At 60.7% G+C, this 26,783-nt stretch overlaps 1 protein-coding gene and 1 long non-coding RNA gene across 6 annotated transcripts in view; both read left to right on the forward strand.

Annotated features, from left to right (window-relative positions):
* Cdh4 (cadherin 4) overlaps positions 1-26,783 on the forward strand; it is a 388,330-nt gene that overhangs the window by 228,465 nt on the left and 133,082 nt on the right. The window lies entirely within an intron of this gene.
* On the forward strand, positions 10,000-14,054 carry LOC144378216 (uncharacterized). 2 transcript variants are annotated; one of them, XR_013439904.1, is made up of 4 exons: positions 10,029-10,463; positions 11,072-11,418; positions 12,894-13,277; positions 13,367-14,054. It is a non-coding gene; the product is annotated as an uncharacterized LOC144378216 (long non-coding RNA). The 2 variants fall into 2 exon arrangements; XR_013439903.1 differs by having other exon boundaries at positions 10,000-10,463; positions 11,072-13,277.

Raw genomic sequence — 26,783 nt, forward strand, 5'->3', positions numbered from 1 at the left:
CAGCCGCTCTGCACTCTGGCACCACCCCAGGCGTTGGGAGATTTCAACGTAGCTTACTGGTGAGCTGAGGAGGGCCCAGCGGCACAGTCTTGCTCTCCCCACGGCCGGTCTCCAACGCCATGTCAGTGACTGTGGGCCCAAGGTCCACGGGTCAGAGCACAGCATAGGGTTGGTGTGGACTTGGGGCTTCTTGGCCTTCAAACTCCTTTCTGATCTCACAGAAGCACCCAGGAAGTAGGCTGAGCCACACCCAGGAACATGGCTGTCTCTCTTTTCAGACTCCCTAAGATGATTCTGAAAGGGCTTGTATCCAAGGCCTGGTGGGGAATGGATGTTTTCTCTGAGAGGATGGGGTGAAGAGAAGCAGCGACTACATCAACTGGAGAGAAGGAGGCGTGTCTGAGGAGCTAGCCCAGGAGGCAGGGGCCCTCTGAGGAGCAGAGGAAGCTGCACGTGTCTGGGGAGGCAGAGGAGTGGACAAAGTCGGCCAGGAGAGTGGACTTGCTGGCCGCAGACAGCCTTGAGGGGCACCACATGGTCTGCAGAGCCCTCCCAGCCCCATCCACCCTGGCCTTGCTGGGCACCCGCAGCACGGAGGCTAAGACCAGCTGACCAGGCCACACAGCTGACCAGGCCACGCAGCGAACCACAGGGCTCTGGGCCGTTGGTTGTGACTGAGACAGATTGTGAGGTTCAGACCCGGGCAGGACACTTCTGAGTCATGGGGCTGGGGACCCCTGAGCTTCTCCAGTTGCCCTTTGACAAGAGCTGTGTAGGGTCCTGGTGTTGAGACCCACCAGGAGGGGCCAGTGCCCAGGTCTCCCTGAGGGCACCTGGGGCCCTGAAGGACTCATCTGATGATGCCCAGGTGCCCAGGGCCACCAAGCCTGTGTGGCCCCTGTATTTACTGAGCATATTCACTCCACGTTCAAATGCTAGACGGGGTGTTCTCTTCCGCCGTGACACCAGGAGACTCTGACCTTCGCTGAACCGACCTGGCAGCTCTACTAAGGATTTGGACGTGTGGCGTCTGCAGCTTTGAGCTCTCTGGGTGGCTTGTTCCAAAAGGCTCTTGAGGGAGTAAGAAGCTGGAAAAGCACAGGCAGTATTAGGGTCAGAAATAATGATCACCTTCCTGTCGTGAGGAGCAAGCAGCAGCAGATCCGAGGAAACAGAGCCAAAGGCTGTGAAAACCGCACCATCTGAAGCGGAGTCACGGGGTGGGTGGGCTTGGCCCCTCAGGCCGGGTGCAGTCTTCTGCAGAGAGATGGGCTCTATCTGCAATTGCTGCTCAGACTTCAGTCTCTGATTTCAGGCTTGAAAGAGCGTTAGCAGGTGTCCGCCTCCAAGTCCTGGCTCAGAGCAGCAGGTACCTGGCTGGTCCTTGTGTATCCAGCAGGAAGGCAAGGCTCGGGAGATTCTGGCCTCCTGCGTCCTGCAGCTGAGCAGTGGGCTCCGCTCTTCCAACCCGTAGGCACTTGGCCTCGTCTTCCCTTCCCACCTCTTAGGGTGGCCTCAAGGACCCATGGGACAGTGAGCTCAAGGCACGTGGTCAACCAAAGTGCCTTACAAGGAGGGGCACCACACCACAAGGCTGACCGGATGGGTGCCCTGGCCACCCAGCGAGGTGCTCCCTGCCTCCGCAATATTACGGGCTTCTCGTGTGTCGGGCAGGGTCCTGGGCGCAGGGGATGTAGGGGGTCTAAAGAGTCAACAGTCCCTGTTCTTGGGAAGTGGACACCCAAGGGTGCAGGGCATCTGGACACACCCAGGAGGCTGGGCTGGGGAACAGGCCCAGCTGAGGACACCATCTGAAGATGACTTGGGCTCCCTCAAAGCCACCCAGAGTGGAGGGACAGCTCCGGGCCCTCATTTCTGAACGGCCTTCTTGGCCTTGGCTTGGGGTTTGACTGTGTCTGACCTGGGCTCGGGAGACCAGAGCACACCCATGTGCCCGGTGCAGGTGTCCACCAGGGCAGGAGAAGCACCGTGCTCTGGGCTGGTGGCAAGGGGAGGGACCCTGAGGGCTGACGGTGTGCATGTGGCCTAACAGTGTGACACCGGCCATAGGCCCCGCGCCGTGGGAAGGCAGGGCTGAGATGGCTGCTAGAGCCAGAGTCCCGCAGCCCTCGCGTCTGAGACGGTCTCTCAATGCCCATCTTGAAACAGGATCAGCATGTGGGTGGCAGGGATGGGTGACAGGTCCCCGCCTGTGCCTTCCGGGTAGGATGGGTAGGATTTTTCATCTCTCCATCCCCATATCTGGCAGCATACCGTATACAGTGAGGGCTTGATAAATGCTTAATGAGTGTGCGCCAGCGAGCGCCTCTCATCAGGGCATCTTGCAAGCTGTCCAGGCTCTCTCTGTAGGAGCCGCCTCTGATCTGCAGCAGGCGGGCAGGAGCTCAGCTGAGCAGGCTCAGCTCAGACCCAAGGCGGCTGCCTGCCTCATTTGCAGGAGCCGGGGGCGGGAGGCATGCCTGTCTGTGGAGCTGGATAGAAATGGCCGTGGGAGGGACAGGAGATGTGGAAGGAGGAGCTCGCCGTGGCGTTCCACACCAGCCTGACCACCCCAGAAACCCGCTGGGTCTCTAGGAGCCGCCACAGGGGAGGGCTGCTCGGGCAGGTGGCACCAGGCTCACTGACGCAGAAACGAAATAAAAAAATCATTAAGAGCTTGGACTCCAGAGGCCTGGGGCTTGAAATCCCCCAAGGCAGGAATGAGCCCTCATCAAAGGGATAGTGGGCTGTTATCTGCCCGCACACATGTTGCCGAGCCGCGTGCGGTCGGTTTTAATTATTGATACTCCTTTTTAAGTTAAAGATGAATTTGAGACAGCAATGAACTTGGAAGGTTTATCTTCCAATTACAGGAAACCTGTTAATAATGATCACTTAAGGCAGCTACGGCTTGGCCAGCGTTAACCAAGTTGGCCAGGAGCTGTGGGGTGCCACCACGTCCCTGAGGAGACCATCGCAGCCCACCTGTCCCTATGCACAGGCCCATGGCCTCTGTGTCCTGTCACCTCCCCCTCTCTCCTCAGGGTCAGGGCCCTTAGGGTCTTCTTACTGTAGGATCAGGACCCATAGGCCTACTTACTGTCAGGTCAGGGCCCGCAGAGCCTCGGTGCCACATCCAGTGCCAGGGACCCCGGAGTCTGCAGTCTGCTCAGGCCATGGCCACACAGTGCTGAGTGGTCTCCAGGAGTGAGCTGCTGCAGTCCCTCTGCAGCCCTCTCGCCATCTCCAGCCTGGACCTTCCTCTCCGGCTCAGTCGGGCTCCTGCTGGCTGGCGGCCACACCCCAGTGTTGGGGCCATGTGCGTTGTCCTGCCCCAACATTGCTCTTCTCTGGCATCAGGGCCAGCCTGGTGCACCGGGAAGGACTGGTACCTGGAGGGTTTGCCCAGAGCACTCTCCCAGCCTCCTGTGCTCCAGCATGCCCAGCGAGCATGGCCCCTGGCGAAGGGTCACTGCCCAGGGCCTGGAGTGGCAGGTGTGGGCAGCGCCTGTGGCTCTGGGGAGCCAGCACGGGGAGCCTGGGCAGGTGAGCAGGCTTGGACTGGTACCCTGCGTGCCAGCCACCAGCAGGGCACAGCCAGGGCTGCCTGAGAGCGTCCCAGCCGCAGGCCCGGGAATTGGCTTTACATGCCTTGTCATCGTCCTTTGGCAGGAGCCCCACGTGTGTCCTACATCACACTGTTGTGATTTAAATCCCAGAGCCCATGACGCTCCGGGATCTCCAGGCTAGGTGGGCGGGCCCAAGCTGGGGTTAGGGTCAGTGCCTGGTGTGCAGTGCCCAGAAAGCCATTGGAAGCACGTGACCAGCTGGGGGGACAACTGGAAGGTGATGGGGCTCTCGTGCAGCGAACCTGCCAGCTTCTAGGTACTGGCGTTGGGGGCAGGGATGTGGCGTCAGAAGGGGCCATTGTGACACCTCTGTGCACGGGAGACGGGATGAAACCTATGGGTTAGACTGACAAGGGGACAGTTAAAACAGCAAGGAGAAGTCAGGGACCCATGAGCAGGTGACATTTCAGCAGAACCCAGTGAGAGGGGCTGACCTGAGTGGGGACAGGATGCAGAAGGGCTCCGGCCTTGCACTTCCGTCTGCTGAGCACCCTGCACGTGAGGCGCCCTCCAGGACCTGGGGAGGCACAGAGCAGGGACACCGGCCTCCAAGGAAGCCACCTGCATCTGCAGCCTCAGGTGCATCACCATCATGCTGGGGAGGTGGCACTCTTCCTGAAAGGAAACCATGGATGGGAGCCAGGCCTCCGAGTCCAGGGGCACCCGGCTGCTTCCTCTGTGTCTGGGACCCAGGAACGTGCTCTCTGCGGGATAAGCCCTCCTGGACGGGGGCAGGGTGGCTCCCACAGCCACTGCCACCAGCAGCCTGTGCTCCAAGGTGAAGTGGCTGAAGAGAGGGACACTGGGTGAGGGGGACACAGATGCTCCCCCCGGGAGTGAGAGAAGCAGCTAGTGAGGACCTGTGAGAGGTGTCCTCCCGTGTGGCTGGCCAGGGCAAGATGGCCCAGCTCCTGGCTGGCAGATGGAATGAGGAGCCAGAGTGTGGACTTGGACCAAAGTGGTTCTGTCCTTCTGAGAGCTAAGCATCCCTCAGGTGGCGTTTGAGGGTGTCAGGAATAGCAGCACGTCACACTGACCCCTCCTGCGGTGGACCCGGCACCCCAAGGGTGGCTCCGAAGGTGCACCCTCGGGCCCCGCCTTCCTCAGGAGGACCTGGGCCGGGCACTCCTGTGGCAATGGTGTGAGAGGAGCCTCGCCACCTGTCGGGAGCTGGCCCTGGGCTGGTCCCTCACAGAACCCCACAGTGCCACCACCGGCCATCGGCTCAGCCAGCTTCTGGGCTGGAAGACGTCACCTGCTCCTTCTGGTTCTCCACCGCGAGTGCCCGAGGGGTGTGTGACCCTTGATCCGTCAAGTGATGGGAACGTCACTCAAGTGGCCCTCTGAGTAATGAGCCCCCACGTCTGGGGCCCCGCAAAGGCTCTGAAGGCTGCCACCAAGAGCCCCTCTCCAGGCTGGCTGGGGGTTTGGGGTACGAGAGGAACAAGGCCTTTCGGGACCACCGGCGGCCCCAGAGCCACGGGGGAGGCACCCAGCTGGCCTCTTCGGTTCTGTGCCGCCCAGCTTCCCGCTTCCGCCCTTGAGAACTTCACAGGCCCTGGGGTCGTCCTGTGGCAGACTGAGGGTGCCCCTCTCACCCGGCCAGTGGCAGTGGTGACCAGAGGGACACAGGAAAGCCAGGGAAGCTGCTGCAGCCCTCATGACCTGGGCTGAGATCACGGTGTGCCCACGGCTCTCCGAGCTCCGGCCTGGGTTCCCGCAGGCAGAGCTTGGAGCAGGCCAGTGGGGTCCTCTGGTGGTTCCAGCTGCATAAGGAACTAACAGTGGTTTCTACAGCGGTCACGTCGTCTCACTGCCCACCAGTGGCACAGGCCCTTCTCCAGGCTCAGCGACACTTGTCATGTGGTCTTGATAAAGCCTCCTGGGGAGGGTGCTGTTGCTCAGCACATGTGGCCAACCCTGCTGGCCACTGGTAGCACTGTGACAGGCTCCTGCGGTCTGGGTCCTGCACCCACCCCACCCAGGTGCCCAGAAGGGCCTCTTGGAGGCACGGGCCTTTGTCTGCACGGTGGAGGCAGATTGTCAAGGTCTCCGTGGGCTTGCTGTCTGCCCCACATTTGTACCACGGGCATGGTGGTGGCCCTGAGAAGACTCAGACATAAGGGAAGGATGGGGGCCCAGCTGCAGGGACAGAGCTGCCATACCTGTCACCCAAGGAGGAGCACCTGGGAGGAGGAGCAGCTGGGAGGAGGAGCACCTGGAAGGAGGAGCACCTGGAAGGAGGAGCCCTAGAAGGAGGAGCACCCTGGAAGGAGGAGCACCTGAAAGGAGGAGCACCTTGGAGGAGGAGCACCCTGGAAGGAGGAGCATCCTGGAAGGAGGAGCACCTGGGAGGAGGAGCACCTGGGAGGAGGAGCAGCTGGGAGGAGGAGCATCTGGAAGGAGGAGCACCTGAGAGGAGGAGCACCTGGGAGGAGGAGCATCTGGAAGAAGGAGCATCTAGGAGGAGGAGCACCTGGGAGGAAGAGCACCTGAGAGGAGGGGCACCTGGGAGGAGGAGCACCCTGGAAGGAGGAGCACCTGGGAGGAAGAGCACCTGGGAGGAGGAGCACCTAGAAGGAGGAGCACCTGGAATTAGGAGCACCTTGGAGGAGAAGCACCTGGAAGGAGGAGCACCTAGAAGGAGGAGCACCTTGGAGGAGGAGCACCCTGGAAGGAGGAGCACCTGGAAGGAGGAGCACCCTGGAAGAAGGAGCACCCTGGAAGAAGGAGCATTTGAGAGGAGGAGCACCATGGAAGAAGGAGCACCTTGGAGGAGGAGCACCTGGAAGGAGGAGCTCCTTGGAGGAGGAGCACCTGGAAGGAGGAGCACCTGGGAGGAGGAGCACCCTGGAAGAAGGAGCATCTGAGAGGAGGAGCACCTGGGAGGAGGAGCACCTTGGAGGAGGAGTACCTGGAAGGAGGAGCACCTTGGAGGAGGAGCACCCGGAAGGAGGAGCACCTTGGAGGAGGAGCATCTGGAAGGAGGAGCATCTGGGAGGAGGAGCACCTTGGAGGAGGAGCACCCGGAAGGAGGAGCACCTGGAAGGAGGAGCACCTGGGAGGAGGAGTACCTGGAAGGAGGTGCACCTTGGAGGAGGAGCACCCGGAAGGAGGAGCACCTGGAAGGAGGAGCACCTGGGAGGAGGAGCACCTGGAAGGAGGAGCACCTGGGAGGAGGAGCACCTGGAAGGAGGAGCACCTTGGAGGAGGAGCACCCTGGAAGGAGGAGCACCTGGGAGGAGGAGCCCTGGGATTCCGGAAGCTGGAGCCTGAAAGGCAGAGATGGCTCCAGCCCCCCACAGGGACCCCTGCCTCTTCCAGCTTCCTGGGCTTCCATGTCTCCCCTCAGCGTCCCCAGAGCTGAGCCTTCCATAGCCAAAGAGGCCGTGTGGCTGCCAGGAGGGGCTCTGGAAGGTGCCTTGGGCAGGGTGGGCCCCAGGGCCCAGGGGCTCTGCCAGGGAGCGACAGGCCTTCTCCTGAGCCTGGAAAGCAGGCCTGGCTGCCCGCAGCCCCGAGTCCTTGGAGGGGAAGACAGGGGTCAGGTTCTGCAGCTGCCCCTGCCCCTCAGTGCCCTTCCTCTTGCGGGGGAGTGTCCCCTGGGCTCACTGTAGGGACTTTGTCCTCATCTCATCTCCCTGCCCTCCCGGGGGTCTGGGCTCATGTCCACTCCCAGCTCAGGCAGTGCCCCTCCTGCCTCTCCTTGGGCCCCCAGTGGGGGTCACCTGGGAGGGCCCTGGAGACACTGCGATGGCGAGCGGGAGGCAGAGATGAGAAAGGGCATCTGATGTGGAGAGTTTGGCTCAAATCGTTAAAAAAAATGAGAGAGAAAACTTTATTTTATGAGACAGAGCTGCTAAGCCCTGGCTGCTTTAATGAGCCAAGCATGTTTTGGGTCTTCGCAAGGTCTTCGCTGGGATTAGGTAGGTGCCTGTTGGATTCACTTGCCAATCATGGGGCAGGAGTGTCCAGATCCCTCACTGCTCCGTGGGCCCACAGAGACCAGGGACGGGACGTCTGCCACCTTGACGTGCCTGTGACTGCAGCCTGCCTGTCTTGGGTGCCACTGGCCCCGAGGGAAGCCCAGCCAGCTTGTGGGGTGAGGGGCCTGCGTGGGGCTCGCCCGCCCTGCCCGCCCTCGCCTCCCACAGCTGGTCTCAGGCTGCACACTGCGGTGCCACCCGTGCTGCAGAGGCCGCCTGGGCTCTGGTCCAGCGCCAGCGCCTGGCAGAGCCGGGGGGCCTGGGCGCCTGTTTGCAGGATCCTGTGTTCAGGGCTTGTCTGGGTTGCTTTGCTTTCTGTTTTCATCTGTTTTCCTTCTGATCATTCAGACTCTTTAATAACTGGAAATAGATGATCATAGATTCATAGCAAGTGGCAGGGACAGCGCAGAGGGCTCTGTGCCCTCCTGGCCTCCGGGCGGCTACGTCGCACATCAGGCCGGGAGCCAGTGTGGGAGTCGCCTGCCACTGGCAGAGAGCCAGGGCAGCTCGGCCATTCTTCACGCCTGTGGATTCCCATCAGCACTCGTCTGCCTGGCTGCAGACCGCCCTCCAGGGTCCTGTGGTCACCCCCTCAGCCCCTGAGGCTGATGAGGACCAAGCCCGTGGGAGCAGCCCTGGGTCCCTCAGCCCCACCCGGCCCCTCCGAGACTGAGCGACAGCACTGTGCAGGGTTCTCCTCCCACCTGGGCTCCTCCGGGGCCGTGGGTCCCACCCCTCACCCCCTCTGCAGAATGGGGGAGATGCCGCCCACGTTGGTTTCTGTCTGTCCACCTCCTGTCTTTCCTGTCCTCTGCCAGCCATGCCCCATTCTCCTGACCTGATGCTGAAACCTTATAAAACCTTAGCTTTGGGGTCTTGGGGCATAAAGGATCCCTCAGGTGCTAGGAAGATGACATGAGATTAAGTGCCGCGTCCACTGGCCCTGTACTGGGGGAGCCCAACAGGCCTGTGCGGGAGAGGCTGGGCACGTCCTGGGGAGGGACAGATGGACAACCCCCACCACTTCCACTCTGGGGATGGTACAGTCACGGCCCGGGCTGGTGGGCACTGTCCTCCACTCGGGGTCTCTGGAGCATTCTGGTGACGGTCCTCTGTGGGGCGGCAGGTGGCCCACAGTGGACGGTGCCTTCCTCACTGACCCCAGACAGGCTTCAGGATGGCTGAGTTCACTCCTGGTGTCACCTGATCCTTCAGTCCTCTCCACGCGTGTCGTCCTGCGTGGTGTGGCTCAGGTCCACCCTCCTGCGTGATGACCGAATGGCCAAGGGTCTAGAGGCTGAAAGCAGCCCAGATGTTGGAGCTCTCGTTCTGCAGGTTGGGGACCTCGGGGACTGAAGTCACCATGTGGTGGGGGGCTGCACCTTCCAGAGGCTCCGGGCCTTGTCCAGCATCTAGAGGCCACCTGAGGCCAGCCTCCATCCTGGAAGCCAGTCATACTCCACCTCTGGCTCCTCCACAAGGCCCTGTGATGGCCCGTGGGACCCAGGGTGGCCGGGAGTGCAGCCTGCCCCAGGATCCTCCCCACCGCAGCCCCTCCCACACGGGTCCCTGCTCTCAGCTCTGGGGATTCGGGACATGCCTGTTCTCAGGCCATTTTTCTGCCCCTCCCCTGGGTGTCGTCTCCATCCCTACCTCACCTCTGCCACACGTGGGAGGAGGGACCCAGCGCTCAGCCCTGCGCCTGCCCACCAGGCCAGTCTCCTCCCGAGGCCAGGGGCCTGGCCGCTCAGGGTCCGCCCTGCTCTGTTCTGTGGCCGTGGCTGGCGGTGGTGGCCTGCGGCTTCGGCAGGCAGCGCTGCACGCTCTGCTGGGTGGCCAGTGGCAGGCTGGCTGGTCTTGGCGGCTGGGCTCTACCTGTGTGCTCCGTGAGCTTTGCCCTGAGTTCCCACGCGCCCTCTTGTGTAGCTCCGGGCATTGGAACATGGTCAAGGTATCAAGCCACACTCTGTTGCCGTTATTACAGAGAAAAGGGGTTGTGACCCTCGGCCAGGAGGTCTGGGAAGGTGACCTGGAGGCTCTGGCCCAGGAACCGCTGAGCTCTGTGCTGATTGGAGTGAAGGCCCCTGGGGATTTGCAGTGAGAGGAGTCGGCAGGTGGAACCTTACTAAGGGGACCCCGACCAGATAGCCAGGGTAGGGGACCCTCCACGCTATTGATGGGATTCCCACTTGGTTGGGTAGGGCAGGTTCTTGGTAAACCACCTAGCAGGACTCTTTGCTAAAACTGGGTCATGTAAACCAAGGTCAAGGTAGTGGAGAAGAGGGCTCAGGGGAGCCTGCCTCAAGTCGGCCACAGGCACATGATTAATCATAGAGCAGCCCGAGAACTGGCACTGATCGTCCCTGATTCGTGTGCAGACACGTGCCCCGCGCTCCTGAGGGTGGGCGGAGGTTCCCAGCCAGGTCCTGGGGGTCTGTCTCCTGCCCGGGCTGCCCTGCTCCTGGTGGCTCTGGTCCCAGATCTTCATAATAAGGAAGCACTGTGAGTCACAAGAGAGGCCTTGACAGGGGCAGCCACCATGGGCACGTGAGGGCCGGAAGAGGACGGTCTGGACGTCACCACAAGAGGTTCCAGAGGCGGCGAGGCCCCTGCTGCTGGCCATCTGCGGGTGCAGCCGCCCAGGCGGAGCTGGCAAGGCCCCGAGCAGTGGCCACCCTGCGTGCACTCGTGCCTCCGTGGGCTTCTGAAGCACTCTGTGCTCGGGCAGAGGCGCTGGGCAGCAGGGCTAACTAGCAGAGGGGACAGCTCCCCACACTCCAGAGCCTCGAGGAGACCAGCTTCACCCTGGCCACAGTCAGAAAGGCACTCGGGGAGCAGCCACGGACTCCAGGTGGGCAGAAACCAGGATGTCCACTTCCCCTTGGAGCCCCCGGGCTGGGCCCCAGGACAGCCTCAGGGTCAGAGGCTGAGGCCACTGTGCTCTACGTTAGGCCAGCAGGGAGGGGGTGCAGTCCAGGAGTGGGCTGGTCACGGGCTGGTCAAGGGAGGCAAGGACAGTGACCCAACCAGAGGTTCTCCCTGAAGAACGCAGGAGCTTGGCCAGCAGCCTCCTGGCAGAAGGGAAGACAGAGCAGTGGACCTTGAGAACCCCGGGACCCAGGAAGTGCCCTGTCCACCAGAGGCCCCGCCCACACCACTCCTCCTGCCCTGGTCTCTGGCCCTGAACCGGAGTCTGGTTAGAGCCACACGCCAGCCAGGACGACCATTAACGTCTTTTAAAAATGCAGATGAAGAGCTGGGCTGGGGCTCCGAGGTAGAGCACGTCCCTCACACGCCTGAGGCCCTGGGTTCCATCCTCAGCGCCTCATAAAAATAAGTGAATAAATAAGGATATTGTGTCCATCTACAACTAAAAATTTTTTTAAAAAATACAAATGAACTTAAATGAATAAGAAGCAATAAATAATCGATTCAGATACTTAATTTTTCTTTTTACAGGCCTTGTGTGGGCCAGACAGCTGCTCCACCTCTGAGCTGTGTCCCCAGTCACTGTATTTGTCCCTAAGAAAGCTCAGTACACAAGTAAACGGACTGAGACCCATCTGGAGGTGACCCTCTGGGCCAGGAGGGCAGCTGGTTTCTGTTCTGGCCCCCTGAGCCTTCTCTCTGACCCCTGTCTAAGTCTTCCTGTCCTGCCACGCTGCTGAAGTCACTGAAACTGTCAGCTGTCCTTCCAGGACACAATCGCCAATGGCCATAAAACTCCACTTTGAAAGTGCAGGTGACCTTGCTGCTGTGGTGGACACAAGGACCGAAGCTGTTGGTCGACTCAGCTGTGGACACAGGTGCTGTATCCTGCAGGGGGAGCTCAGGCTTGGCTCCCACGCAGCCCAGCCAGGGCCCAGGGCTGACCGTGGGAGACTGGCTATCTGGAATCTGGGGCAATTGGCAGGAAGTGCAGGTGTCTGGGTTTGTTCACAAGCAAGGCAGAGAGATGCCAGGAGCTTCCGCAGGGTTGTCCTCCGGGGAGTCCCTGGGCCCGGGGCTCGTCAGGTCTGTCCAGGGCCCTGGTACCTGGGAGAAGACTGCCCAGTGTGCACAGAGGGGGCCTGGCTGAGCAGCAGGCGCATGGACATGTGAAGGCTGCAGGGCCTGGTGGTCTGTGGTCCAACAGGTGAGGCTCGTGGCAGAGTGGACGCCCGGACCCTGCTGCGGCCACCACGTCAGCATGGGCCGTGCCCACAGTGCAGCCCTCCTGGGGTGCCTGTAGCTCCCTAAAGAGGCAGCTGTGGTCTGGCCCATCGTTCCTGCTGCCTCGGCTGGCCTGTCCAGTTCGTTCCCCGCAGGCGGCTGCCTGCCCACTCAGTATTTTGTAGAGCTCCTGTCCCTGCTTGGCTTCAAGCCCACAGGAGCTGTGCATCAGTCACTCTTCTGCCAGGCCCTCTGTGATCCTGCCACCACTGACCTCCACACCTGCACTGGGGACAGTCCCCACAGGGTCACTGCACGTGGGCCTCGGGATCCCTTCTCGGGCTCCCTAGATAGAACCAAGAGCTTGGGGCACGGAGGCGCTTGGTGACAGGGATGCCACACACCCCTGTTCCCCTGCCAAGTCCCTCCCAGTCCTTGGGCCGACCCACAGGAGCCTCGCCCTGTCCCCGGGTCTGAGCAGGCTGTGCTCCCAGCCATGCCCCTGTCCCCTGCGGCTCCGAAGTGGCTTGAGGACAGGTCTGTTCTGCTCAGCACTGAGTCCCCGATGCCACAGGATGCCTCCGTATGCTCAGCCATCCGTGTGTCTCATCAAGTAGGGCTGGGTCCCCGTGACAGACGTTCCAGTGTGGGCACACAGGGATCAAGTCACCACATGCCAGAAGCACGTGTGAACCCGTCCGGTGCATGTAAACCCAGTGTCTTGACATCAGCCAGGAGCCCTGCCGTTAGCATGTCCCCTGGAGGAACCCCCAGCACCTGCTGTGAGGCCTCAGCTGGGCAGGGTGGACACAGCCCCTGGGAAAATGGGCAGGCTGTGCCCCCTTAGGGCCCGAATCCAGCCTCGCGGCGGGGATCCCCTGGACGGTGTGTGCTCTGTGTTAAACGGGTGTTTCCATACCTGAAGGTAATAGTAGTAATTACAGGTTTTGGTACCGCTAATGCAGAAATAAGTAGTGTTTTGTTAGTTTCCCAAGCACCAACAATTAGCTCCGTCTCTCACTGGTGTGAGGCTTGCTTCACTTAGACATTAGCCAGGGTTTTGATCAACACAACCGTACGTGATCGTCTGTGTAATTATGTTCTTAATGCCCGTGTTTATTTCCACCAGGGCTCACGTTAAACTGCCGCGGAAGAGGGGCAGCCTCTAGCGCCTAGTGGCCTGTGGTCACCTGCCCAAGTGGTCTGCAGTTGTGACTTCCCTGTGCAGGCTTTAGCCTCGGGAGGACCCCTGCCCCTCAGTGGGCTTTCCCAGGCCCCGGGATCCCCGGGAGCACGGGGCGCCTGGCAGCCGGTCCGCCCCCTCTGTCTCCCCTGCCCCAGGACCAGCCTCTGGGTGTAACAGGGCCCTGGGAACTGCCAGCCCCCTCCCTGCACAGGACACCTCCCTGCACAGGACACCTCCCAGGCAGGGGCTTGGACTCACACCTGGGCCTGCCCCCAGGCCTCCTGACCGGAGAGCCCTGGGACCTCAGCCAGGGACCCGTCCTTGCAGGTAGACTGAGGCCCTCTGCCAGCCCTGCCCTGGGGAGTCCCACCAGCCTCCCAGTCCCCAGTGTATAAACTCTGCTCCTTATTTTCCAGGATGTTAGAGCCTCCCAGGACTCTGTCCTCAATCTTAAACACAATGACAAGGTGCTGTTCCTCCTCATTCTACCTGGCTGAGAGGGTGATGGCGGGACGTCCAGTGCTGGGTGTGCCCAGGGAAGGCCCAGCTCTGAGGGAGCCCTGTAGCTGTCCTGTGCTGGGGACAGCCCAGGGGAGGGCCAAGCCCTGCAGGGAGGGGGCTGGGTTGGGAGCAGGGAGGCGGCCTGGAGGCGGAGCCTGGTTGGGGTGTGGCCCCCACCAGAGCAAAGAGCAGGGAGGGGTGGTGTCTGAGTCCGTGTCACCTCCCCTTGACCTTCTGGAAGGGCACACCCCAGTCCCGGGCCGAGAAACCGCCACAGTCAGCAGCGTGCCTTCCTCTGCCCGTCCACCCACACACGGGTCCCCTCAGCGCCCCAGCGGACCTGTGGGTATTGTGCAGTGCTGTCCTTGGCGACCCAGCCCTCAACAGGTCTCCACGCTCACCTGTCCACTCCGCTGATGTCTTCCTTCTAAACGTCCAAACGGCATTATGGGAGACCATGGTCCTGGGTGATGGATGTGCCGGTTATTTCTAAATTTTTCCCATTATACATACTGTGGTGATAGCATTCTTAATGTGCTTTGCATTAGTCTATTGTTTCCTGAGGATGAATTCTTAAAAATAAAATTGTCAGGTCACAATGCATGGGCATTTATAATGCTTTTGGTAAACACTTCCTATTGTCCTTTGGAAATAATTGATTGCATAATCCCAACCATGAGTGTTTGAGAAAAGCCACTCAGATCGGGCAAGGCTGAAATTTAATTTTACCCAATTATAGTCTCAAGGATAATACTTGGGCCATTAATTCAGGGACTAATTTTTCATTGAAAAATGTTTTCATTTCCCATAATGCCAAAGAAATTTCAAGAATTTTAAATGCGTTTTAGTTGTCAATTAGTTGTGTATTTACATTGTATGAGAAGCAGTGTGATGTGAAAAACTGTCCAGTGGACGATCATTGATCTTTTCTCCTGGCCTTTCTGTAATTTATTCCAGTTTTTTTTTTTTTTAATGTGTGAGTGTGTCGATCCAATTCTGAGGTGTGAGTGTGTCGATCCACTTCTGAGGTGTGAGTGTGCTGATCCCCTTCTGAGGGGTGTGCTGATCCCCTTCTGAGGTGTGAGTGTGCTGATCCCCTTCTGAGGGGTGTGTCGATCCCCTTCTGAGGTGTGAGTGTGCTGATCCCCTTCTGAGGGGTGTGCTGATCCCCTTCTGAGGTGTGAGTGTGCTGATCCCCTTCTGAGGGGTGTGTCGATCCCCTTCTGAGGTGTGAGTGTGCTGATCCCCTTCTGAGGGGTGTGTCGATCCCCTTCTGAGGTGTGAGTGTGTCGATCCCTTTCTGAGGTTCTTTTGTCATCGGTGGCATTTTCTATAAATGTCACAGAAGCTAGCTGAGTGGCATCGCTGGCTGCACCTCAGGGTACAGGACGCGCATTCTGCGCAGAGCGTGATCCCGAGAGGCACTTGGCACAGACTGGCTGGTGAACCGGCTGGGGACTCCACACACTTCCCCAGGGCGAGGCCACCGTCTGCAGGAGCCTAGCTGCATACACTGGAGCAGGTCAGATAAGACTGGACCCGACGCCCACAGGGCAGTCCACCCAGTCCACCCAGCAAGGCCTCTGCCGCCGGCCTGGGGAGCAGGGGGACTTCCATTTATTCCGTATGTTCAAGTTTTGTTTGTGTTCTTAACAAGAATGTCACGCTTGTGATCACGTCAAGGCAGTGCGTGTGTGGAAGGTGCTGATTCACGCATGCCCGTGTGTGCAGGTTTCTACATGCGTGTGCTAGCACAGGAAACGGCTGGGACAAATGTGAAGCGTATCAGAGGCTGCTCCTGGGGGATCCTGCCTTGCAGGTGTCTCTGCCTGAGTCCTGGTGGGAAGCAGGAGTCGCCTCTCTCACAGAACAACCTGCGCGTGCGCCGTCTCTGCAAGTCCACACACCCCCATCTCCGCCTCCGGAGAGTCAAGTGGCCAGTGGGTCGAGTTTCAGAAATGACTGTTGTCTCCTGCGACCCTGTCCTTGACGCCCCCAGGTGAGAACCTGCTGGCTGGCCACGGCAGGAGTGGAGAAGGCAGTGCCCTGGGCAGGCCAAGCACAGAGTTCCTGTCACCAGGTGGTCTGTCTGGCCCACCCTCGGCCCCCTCTGCAGGCAGGTCCCTTGGGTGGCTCATTCCCTCGTTGGCTCCTGGCTGTGCCCTGCTCCAGGCACTGGTTTGCGGCAGTGACGGCCAGCACAGGCCCCTGCCATCAGAGACCAGGTGGCCTGCTGCCTGGCGTGACCCTGAGCACATCACACCAGGCAGAGCCAGGAGCATGGGCGACTGACAGACGCAGTCGCCCTCCAGGGACACATTTTGCCCCAGAAGGACAGTTTGGGGAGTCACCCTGTTAGGAAAGTGCAGAGGGTCAAGAGTGGGGTCTTCAGAGCTGGGTGCAGTCCAGGTGGAGGGGACGCACCCTGAGCAGGGAGCGTGGCCATCAGAGCTCGGCTCATGGGGGGGAGCAGGGGCACGTGGGTCTGGAGCGTGGGGTGGACAGCACTGTATGGAGTGGGCCACCTGCACCCTGGTGAGTGCCATGGCAGGGCTGGGACGGTGGAGCTGGGGCTTCTGGGGGTGCGGGGGGGACGGAGGAGAAGGCAGCGGCTCCTTCCCCTCGGGCGGCCTGGGCGCAGGCTTCTCCAGCCTTGACCACAGAGCGCTCCCGGGGCTCACGGCTCCTCTGACCCTGACGGGCTTGCCTCCCAACTCTGCAGGGAGTGACCTCAGAGAGTCTCTCCTCCCAGGACCACACCCTGGTCCATGGGAGCAGGCAATGTCCCAGGACAGGTCCCTTCCTCTGAGAAGAACGTGGGCATAGCCGGCAGACAGCCATGTGGCCCCAGGAGAGTCACGACACTGACCTCACTGAGGAAGGACAGCCCCGCGCAGGTCCTGGGCCGTCATGTCCCAGGGACAGTGCAGCTGCTAGCTCCTGCTGACCACCCTCCCAGGACGTGCCAGATACGCCCTCGTCTGGTCTCGTCTGGCTGAGCTCTCTGGGGGACAGTGTCCCAGCATCTGGAAGTGTTCCTGCTCCAGAGCAGACCAGCTGTTGTCCTGCTGGGCCAGTGGTCAGCCCTCCGCCTGCCCAGGCCTGACCCACAGAGCCTCCAGGCTGTCCTCCCCGAGCTCAGTCTTTTTCTGGATCCCATATCCTACCACGGTGTGTTTGGCACAGGAGCACACACTGGGGTGACAGAGCTCGGCCGTCCCTCTGCACGCGCCGCGGGAGCACACTTCCAGGTGCCGTGTGCGTGTCTGCAGCTGAGGGGGCACGTTTCCCAAGCAGCTTGGTCACGCCCTTCCTAACCTCTCCGCCCACTTCTGGACCCTTCCCAAGACTCTGATGAGAAAGGTCCCAGCTTAGAGGCAGGCGAGGCCTGGGCAGTGCATGGCTGCCCCCCGGGAAAGACAGCTCTGGAAAGAGGGCCAGGGCCTCGCCGTGCACCGCACAGGCATGGACGCTCAGCGTTCCTGCAGGGACGTCCATCAGCTTGCAGAATCCTTACAGTGTCAGCCAGTGCTCACCCAGCCGTACCGGAGCACTAGTCGGGATTCGCGATAGGCCAAAATCAATAGTGTTAGATCCCAGTCCTGAAAGGCCTAATCCTTTAAGAGTCTACTGGCATGCCTGGGGCTGCTTCCCAGCCTGGCTGGAGGGAGGCTCGGGGGTGCAGAACACCCAGGGCGGTGGGGCCAGTGGATGGAGGGAGAAGTTCCCACCCACCGAGTCCCACTGCACTTTCCCTTCCCTGAGTCTGCTCCATCTTCCAGAACTCTCTATTGCAGGGGATTCCAATGTGTTTGCCATCCCCTGGTCACCTCCTCCTTCCTTGGGAAGGGTACACTAGCTTAGGGACCAGGGGACCTGCGAAGCCACAGTACCAGTTGTTCATTACTATACCAGGACACCAGAGGCTGGGTCATCATAGAGAAGAAAGGTTGCTAACCTCAACATGTCGAAGGCTTGAGCCCAAGCAACAGAGCCAGGGTGCTGGAGAGGGCCACCTGTCAGCTCACTCACAGGATGAGATAGGAAGTCAGAACCAGGAGGGCCATTGGACCCCCTTCCTGAAAGTCCCAGACCTCTCAGCACCACCCCATGGGGACCAGGGGTGAGGGGCAGGCCTCTGCGGTCAGCCAGGCTGGGCAGTCTGCCTTAGACAGCTGACATGGCTCAGGAGCAGCTCTGGACAGTCCTGCAGGTGCTCCCTGGGAAGGGCCAGTCCCCCTCCTTCAGGTCCCTCTGCCGCCCTCGCCAAGCCTACTCCTGCTCCAAGTCCACTACCGCATGCAGCTTGGGCACTGACTGGCCACCAGGGAACAATTTCAACCTTTAGAGTTACATTAAAAAAACACAAACAAAAACTGGGCAGTCAAATAGCTCCAGCCACATCGTTCCCTCCAAGGATTCCACTAAGAACAGCCGTGTTTCTTCCTATGCCTCGGGGCCTTCATGTCACACTGAGCTGGGGGACCCAGCCCGGTCTAGGTGGAGTGGGGGAGCTGCCAGGCAGGACCAGGGACCAGGACCCCTGCAAGCCTGCCCTGCACAAACCCAAGAGCTGGGTGTCCAGAGGAGAGAGACAGAAGGGGCGGCGTTGCTGTGTGTTCCAGCCTGGATCCGCAAGATGCTCCTTGGGCACCGCCTGGCCCCATGTCACTCGGGTGGGCTGGCATCACGGTGCACAACCACTGCTCAGTGTTTCGAAATGACCCATTTCCTGGGGCTTGGGATGTGCTCACTCCTCTCTGCACGTGGTCTGTGTCCAATGGATATCTAGGCATCAGCCCAGCACCTAGGGGAAGGCCAGCCACAGGTTAGGTCCCCTGCACTGCTCTCTCCCTTCCTGCCTCTTTCCCTACCCTCCTCGTCCCTCTCTCCAGCCACCCCTTGCCCTGTGTTCGTCCCCATGAGTGACGTGCAGGCTGTGGCCTGTCCCTGTTGATTAATAGCCAGGACCTGTGCCGACTCCCCAGGCCAGGGGACTGACTGCTTAGATCCCAGGAGATAATCCTATAAGATTCCTATTTTCCCAAAGAGGAGATTGAGCTCCAAAGGGTCAAGTGATGGCTGCAAGGTCACAGGTGGTCACAGGGATAGCCCCGTGACTTTCCTTTTGCTGAACCTCCTTCCCCAGCTGGGCAGCCCTGCAGGGCGGAGGCCACAGCCTCCTCTGTCTCCAAGCTGTCTGTCCCCCGACCTGAGCTCTGCTCCCTGTGGGTGGGGCAGGATGCCCGCGAGGCTTCTGTTCTGCCCTTATAAACCAACAGTGTTCAATGGCTGTCATTAATCCACTGTGCTGCTCACACACACCAGACACGTCAGACAGAAGCTGGCCATGCAGGCTGCAAAGCCACCAGGTCCCTTAATAATTAGGGATTGGGATGCCACTTGCCTGCCCCTCCGACGCTTTGCTTGCCCGCCCATCCCGCGTACCAAGTCTTAATCGTCCATCTGCTGGGTGCTGCGGGTTTGGCTCTTGGAATGCAGGCAGAGGAGGAGCAGGTGCAGCCACCAGCCAGCCAGTCCCAGCAGGACGGTGGCAATTTCCACCCAGAAGTCACCGAATCTGTCCTTTCCAAGCAGGCTGAGGCCTCGGGTGTCCCAGCACCCACCCGGACCTGGACCAGCAGCCTCACCCAGGCCTTGTCTGTCTCAGAGCCGGTTTAAACGCGTCGTCAGTGTGGGCGTTTGGAACTCCTGCGAGCCTCTGCCCTCCCCGCGTCGCTGGCAGGGTGCGTCCCGTCTCCCTGCAGCCTGGGCTCACCTTAGCTGGTCTCAGGGTCCTGCAGGGTCCCGCAGGGCTAGCGCCCTGTCGAGCATGAGCAGGTTGGAACTCCTCTCCGCCAGATTCATGAAGCCTGCAGCTTTTATAGACAGGTGACAGGAAGACACGGGAGGCCAGGTGCCAGGCTTATGCACGGCCTGGAAGAGCTGACCTCCAGGTCCAGGGTGGACATTGCTTCTGGCTGGGATGGACAGCATGGCTTCCCTCTCACCAAGGCTGATCCCAGGGTCTCCTGCAGGCTCTGCAGAAGCTTGGCCACCGGACCCCTCCCAGCTGTCCACCCCGCCCATCCCCTGTCTAGACTGCTGTCTTTGTGTGGAGCCCAGTGTTCACGGGACAGGGACCCAGCCTGGACCCGGTGGCCACACCTCTGTAGGTGCTGCAGTGTGGATGGGATTGCTGCCCAAGGGCTCGTGCATTGGACTTGGTCCCCACAGTGGTGGTGCTGAGGCGGTGGACCTTCGAAGGTGGCCTGGTGGAGGTGACTGGGCAATTGGGGTCCCACCCCCAGAGGGATCGAGGTAGCTCCTTGGGGACCCAGTAGCTCCGCGGAGCTGTCGTGGAGGAGTGCACCCAGCCCCTCCCCCGGCTCTGGCTTCTGTCCTGCCGCGCCATCTCTGTCTCACACATGCTCCTGTCACAACGCCATCTGCCACCACGTGTGGCAGCCAAGTGCTAGCGCCACGCTGGTTGGACTTCCAGCTCCACAAACTTCTGTTCTCACGTCACCCGGTCTCTGTCATCCGTTGTAGCAGCAGAAGACAGCCTAGCACCGTAGGCACCACGGGGCACCCATCTGTGTCCCTCCCACCGAGAGGCCTTCCTGTGCGAGCCCGTGCAGTGGTCATGTGAGAGGTGACCACTGCAGGAAGCTGGCTGGACAGCACAGGGGCCTCTGGCTCGTCCCGGCCTCCTGCGACGTGAGGTTTTTTCACAGTAGAAACTTGGCCAAAGGGTGGGTTGGTTGGACCGCAGAGTGTCGCTCTTGGGAGGTCACTTCCTATTGGTCTCCTGGGCTGGGTCCCCTGGAATCGTCCTCGGGAGGCAGCTCCGCCTGCCCCAGGATGGGCCCCCCTTCATTTGTTTCTCGCTGCGGTCAGCCGCAGGCTCCTAGGAGCACAGGCGTGCAAGTGGCCATGGAGGGGACTCAAAGCAGCAGCCATCGTCTTGAGTACCCTTGGAGGTTGGTCTTGGAAAATTGCTTTCTGGCACCGGTCAGCCTGGTCCCCAAGGGCTCCGTGGGTCCTTGGGACCTGCCAAGTCACTCGGTGCTTTCCTTTGTGTGAAGAGTGGCCGGCAGGATACCGGCCTCCTCCTGGAGCCAGCACCCTGTGGGGCCCTGGGCCGGTTCCCCGAGACCGTGCAGAGGCGTCTCCAAACTCCAGCCTCCAGGGATCAGCCTTCAGAGTCAAATCCCACTCACCAGCTGGACCTAGGGATCCGCACCGTGGGCTCTAGGAAGCCAGCCACAGGCAGGCAGAGGGGGTGACAGGCCAGGCTCATCACTGAGGCCGGGCAGCTCTGAGACATAGCACTGAGCCGAGGACAGTGTCTGGCCTCTGCCTGTGACCCTGCCGGGAGCGCGGTCTGGGCAGCGTCTGAGCATGGACTGAGCTCCGTGCCCAGGAGACCTCAGCTCCACTGAGACTCTGCCCCATCTCAAAATCAAAGCTGGATATCAGGACAGGGTGGGGGCAGAGACCTGCGTCCCCCGGGCCATGCTCAGCTGCGCTCCGTCCCCCGGGGGCCCGTGGCAGGCTGTGCCCAGGGCCTGTGGTCTTCTGCTTAAGTGGCGGCAAACCACTCGCCTCCCAGCCTTCCCACCTCCGCCCCCAGCACAGGGCCCAGGGACGTTTCTGAACAGCTGCTGCAGGGAACTCGGGGAGAGCAGAGGGCCAGCAGCCCAGGCCTCGCGGAGCAGTCAGGGTCAGGCAGGCGGCTGAGCTCAGCATGCGGGCCCCCAGGGAGGCCTGAGGTGCGTGGGCATGAGGACAGCATGGACGCCTGTCGCACAGGAGAGGGCTGGCGTTCTAGTGCTCCGCAGTGTCCTGGCCATCTCAGGGAAAGGGTCGGCTTTGAGCCTTTAACGCCTCCTTTCTCAGCCAGGACCTCCTTGGGCACTGACCGTCAGCCAGAAGACAATAATCACAGCAGTGATCATCATGGTGACAACAGCAGCCTGGCTCTTCCCCAGCCCACACTGTTCCATGCCCTTGGGGTGAGCCCGTTGACTCACACAGCCTGACGACGCAGGTCCTCCCAGTACCCATCTCAGACCATGCAAACCAGATGCAGCGAGCCAAAGTCCTTTTCCACAGTCACACAGCAGAAAAGCTTCAGAGAGAATATCAGCCAGGCAGTCTAGCCCCACATTCCTGTCCATAGCCATCACACCACCCTGCCCCGAGCGATGTCCTGCAGGATGTAGAGACACCCCTTACTGTGTTGGGCCGATTTTTACAGCAAGTGACATGACACTTGACATAATAAAGAGGCAAAGAGTGATGGAAAGCTGTGTGTGCACATGTGTGTGTGCCTGTGTACGTATGTGTGTGAGCCCATGTGCACGTGTGTGCATGTATGCCTATGTGCATGTGTGTGCCTGTGTACATGCATATGTGTGCACATGTGTGTTTGTGCCTATGTGCATGCCTATGTGCATACATATGTGTGAGTGTGTGCCTGTGTGTGTGCCTGTGTGCATATGTGCATGTGTATGTGTGTGTGCCTGTGTGCCTATGTCTGTTTGTGTGCACATGTCTGTGTGCCTGTGTGCAATCATGTGTGTACCTGTGTACATACATGTGTGTGCTTGTGTGTACATGTGTTTTTGTGCCTAAGTGCATGCATGTATGTACATGTGTGTGTGACTGTGTGCACATGTATGTATACCTGTGTGCACATGTGTGTAACTGTGTGCATGCGTATGTGTGCCTATGTGCATGCATGTGTGTGCCTGTGTGCATGTGTGTATACCTGTGTGCATGTGGGTCTGTGTTCATGAGTGTGTGCCTGTGTGCATATGTGTGTGTGCCTGTGTGCATGTGTGTGTGCCTTTGTGCACATAGGTGTGTGCCTGTGTGCATGTGTGTATTTGTATGCACGTGTGTTTAACTGTGTGCAGGCATATGTGTGCCTGTGTGCATGTGTGTGTGCTTGTGTGCATGTGTGTGTGCCTGTGTGCAGGTGTGTGTGCCTGCATGTGTGGGTATGGATGCGGTTTCCCTGTGGGCACAGGGTGTCTCAAACAGCATGGTGGAAGAGAGCTCCATGTCTGAGTAGCTGGGACACCTCTGGTCTCCAGTCTCCTCTGTACTTGGTATTTTGGGCAGAGGGGCCACAGGGACAGTGTGAAGGCCGGGCTTGCCCTGGTTCAGGGGGCCCACATTTAAGGGAGTCTTTTAGGCCAGTGGCTGGCTTGACAAGATGCAGGTTTGTCCCTGAGTCACCTAGGATGGGGCTGCTGCCAAGGACCCTGCATGTGATTTTGGCTCCCGGCAGGGACCCACTGGGGTCCTGCTGCCAGGTTAAGGTGCTGGCACGGGCCAGAGCTCACGGCAGGCTGCGGTGGTGTTACCAGTCCGACCCAGCTCCCGCGGCCTTTCTCCCTTGCTCCTGCCCCACTTCAGCCTAGTGTGTGGGGAGGGCGGGGCCAGGGCAGCCCCCAGCACCCACAGAGCTCTCAGTTGGCCTCCTGGGCTGCACAGAGAGCTCGTGTCTGCAGGGCCGGAGGAGTCCCGGCACTGTTAACTAACCAACGTAAGCGTTGGTCATCGACGTCCCACGTGGAGCAGTCTTCACCCTCTGAGTGAAGGTGCTGAGGTGGCAGAGACACGGGGAGAGGAGCCCGATGACAGGATTCCAGCCAGAAGGGCCTGGAGCACAGAAGGGCCAGGTGAGGGCTGACACCCCAACAGAGAGCTGGACAAGGTGAGCAGGGTTCCAGGCACAGGCCCCAGGCGCCCGTCACTGACACAGCTCCTGAGAAGCCTGGGGCGTTCAGCATGGTGGCCCAGGAGGTCTGGCTCTCGTGCTGGGCCGTGGGGGACGTGCACTGTGTGGTGGGTGTTTGTAAGAGTCCACTGGCTGCCCAGTGAGAAGGGACGTGGGGAGGCCTGTGAGAAGGCATGGCCATCCTGCAGCAGGAGCTGAAGGCCCAGACCAGCTGGCATGCCTAGCTGTGGCCAGATGAGGAAGGCCAGGCTGGGCCAGGCATAGGGACGTGCTGACAGATGTGGGGTCAGCAGAGTCACATGTCCCTGACGCCCAGGCCAGGCATGGAGTGCACCCCTGAGGGCTGAATAAACACGTTTCCCACCCAGGTCACTCAGGGCCCTCCAGGCCACCCTGGTGCTCCACCCCGCCAGGCTGGCCCAGTGAGCTGTGTCCACGAGTTGTTCAGAGCAATGCTCAGCAGGAGGCAGGAGGCTTTGGTTGAACATGGTGGCCTGTGCTGTGGTGCCTAGTTCAAGTGCAGAGGAAGTGAAGAGGGAGGAAGAGTGGGAAGAAGCCTAAGTCCCCAGTGGACCCTGCTGAGCCGCAGGGACCCTCCCTGGGTGCTCCTGGACTCCACAGGGACCCTCCCTGGGTGCCCTACCTCTGTACCACAGAGGCCATAATGAGAACAGTTCGGGCAGCTGCTCCTGAGGGGCTGGTGGGAGGGACAGGACTTTCAGTGCAGTGTGATGTGTGCGTCCACACAGGACCTGGACCCTGGAGCAAAGCAGACCAGGTCCCACGTCTGTGCCGTTACTGACAGACCTGAGCCATGAGGCAGAGGTGAGCTGGGCAGTGGACACCACAGTCACCAGGTCAGCCATGCTGCCACACCCACTGGCCGAAGGAGAACAAGAGCACGTGGCCCAAGTGGCAGTGCTGATAGGAGGCAGGAGCCGGCGGGGCCTGGTGCAGGCAATAAGACAGCTCCGTGTGGCCTCAGGAGGGTTCCCACACACCTAGGGCAATGTGGATTCAGGAATGGCTAGACCCAGGTGCCTGGAGGAGACTTCAGGAAGCTCTTGCTGTTCTGAGCTGACTCTGCCCAGGGAGATCCCCACCCAAAAGCTGTCCCCAGAGGTGCTGACTTCTTGTTGTTCAGTCTCCCCAGCTGCCGGGAACTGCTGGGAACACCCACCTTCCACACAGCCTCAGCGCCAAGCCACCAAACCCTGGTCATGGAGGCTGAGACGATGGGGTCCAGGCATTGGCCAGAGCAGCGTCCTGTGCCTCCTGATGGGGCCAGCAGTGAGGTCAGCCCACCCCACCCCCAAGAGGACCAAGAGAGGGAGGAGGGCTCCCTGCAGAACAGGAAGGTGCTGCTTCCAAAAGAGGAGGCTGCCAGGGAGGAGGCTGGGGAAGCAGCTGGGGAAGGCCAGGCCCAGGGGCCCCTCCAGCTTCTCGGGACTCTGTGGCCCAGTGGAGGGGAGGCCGTAGGACCAAGGGGAGGGCAGAGGCAGGGGAGTCAGCGAGCGTGTGGGACGGGGTCCAGATCTGCAGGTGAGGGCTGCAAGCAGCTTGCTCAGCTCGGCTCTGCAGCCCCCTCCTCCAGAGGAGGGCTTCTAGGAAGGGAGACTGCAGAAAATGGACACCACCTTCGGAACCCTGTGAGTGTCCAGAGTCAGGCTGTGGTCCCCGCCTCAGTGAATGACAGGTGCATTTCAAACCTGATGCTAGTCAACGCTCAAGTGCATGTGATGTAGGGAGGGAGGGAGCGTGGGTGGAGGAGGGGGAGGTGTGGGCTGGGAGGATGGAGGGGACGGGTGGCTGGAGGGAGGGAGGGAGGATGGTGAGGGGTCGTCGGCTGGCTGCCTGGGTGGATAGTGAGGTAACCCTCCTAAGGCATATACAGGCTCCACTCATGGAGGAATGTGTCAGGCACTGTCCTTGTCCTGGTCTTTCCAAGAGGAGATAAACAAACTCCATCTGGTCCAGGAGCCCTTTGTGCAGTCAGACACCAGACCCTGGGTACAGGGTGCAGGAGGACACAGGCGGCACTGCCCTGGACTGTCCAGGTGGGCCAGCAGCGGGGCATCATGATCAAGTGAGTGGGCGGGATGTGTTCTTGGGCAGGCAGCCCTGTAGCCACAGCAGGAGCAGGGAGTCTGAGCTGATGGTCTCTGAGGTGGACAGCAAGGCCACTGGCCAGGGGTGCAGTGGCTCCAGCAGGCCCTTGAGGCCACCAGCAAGGACTGAAGGCTTGGCTGAGAGGACGGGAGAGGAGCCTGGGACAGCCCTGGGAGCCCCGTGCAGCTGAGGAGCCTCTGCGTCCCCCAGGGGCCAGGGGAGGTAAGGAGGCCGTGGTGAGCACATGGCCAGCCTTCAGTCCTGGCCAGGAGATGCCCCAGGGCTCAAAGGGAACACAGGGAGGAGACCCGAGGCAGCATGGCAGCCGAGAGAAGGGGACTGGGGACTGGAGCCTGTGGCTGGGTGTGTGCGCCTAAAGTGAAGGTCATCTGCTGTGTCCCAGCTTCCTGGTTGGGGCATCTGCCAGGAACTAGAAATCACCAGGACAGGCCTGGGCACTGCACGTGGATGCTCCCCGTCTGCAGGTGTGATAGGCAGGTGACAGGACCCAGGGTGTCTGGATCCCACGACCTGTGGATGTGTGGCCTCCAGGGCAGCAGGGGCTGAGGACGTGCTTACAGCGCTGTGAGGAGGGCCTTCCAGGTGGCCCTGAGGGAGCCAGAGTGCCCGTATGGGAAGGAGGGTCAGGCTGGGAGAGGCCGGGAGAGGTGCAGGCCTGAGCCTGGAGCCAGGGCGGGAGCCAAGGGAGGCCGGAGGTCTCCAGGAGCCACCAAGACCAGCAGACAGGCCCCAGAGCCCCGGGCAGGAGGTCAGCCACAGCTTGACTTGGGCCAGGGAGACCTGTGCCACCGCGGCCTCCAGAGCCGAGTCCCCACAGGTGCTCCTTGGGGCAGCCACAGGAGCCCCGGGATTCCTGGGCCTCTTGCCAAACTGTGGCTCTGGCTCCGAGGCGCCCACTGGAAGTGTGGGTGACCGTGGCACCTGTGTGTCCCCTCAGCTGTCTTCCACTGTCTCCCTTTGAGAACTCCACAGCTCGGCTGACGCGTGGAGAATACCTGTGGTCCTGTGGACAGTGAGACCAGCGCCCAGGCCTTCACTAGAGGCCTGCAGGAGGCCGTGAAGGGGCGGCGGCCTTCCCTGCAAATGCAGCGTCGGCTCTGATGCTCCCTGTGAGCTTCTGCATGTGTGTGAGGGTCTTGTTATCTCAGAACACGTGGCCCGGCCCAGGACCCTTCCCAAGACCTGGCCGTCTGCGGGCAGCGAGGGTCTGCAGGTAGCACAGCCTTGTTAGTCCATTTGCTGGTCTCGGGCTGACGGCGCCTTCAGAAGACACCGTGATGTGAATTCACAGTGGGTAATGGGGTTGCCCACAGAGCAAACAGCACACTCCAATCACCCTGCTGCTCCGGGGAGAAGAGGAACCGCATCTGTCTCCGAGTCGGTTCAGCAAAGTGGGCAGGGCTGGCAGTGCCTCAGGAAGCAGAGCCCTGCACGTGGCGCACACAGCC

Source organism: Ictidomys tridecemlineatus, chromosome 5 (assembly GCF_052094955.1).
Source record: "Ictidomys tridecemlineatus isolate mIctTri1 chromosome 5, mIctTri1.hap1, whole genome shotgun sequence".
In the NCBI taxonomy this organism is placed as follows: Eukaryota; Metazoa; Chordata; class Mammalia; order Rodentia; family Sciuridae; genus Ictidomys; species Ictidomys tridecemlineatus.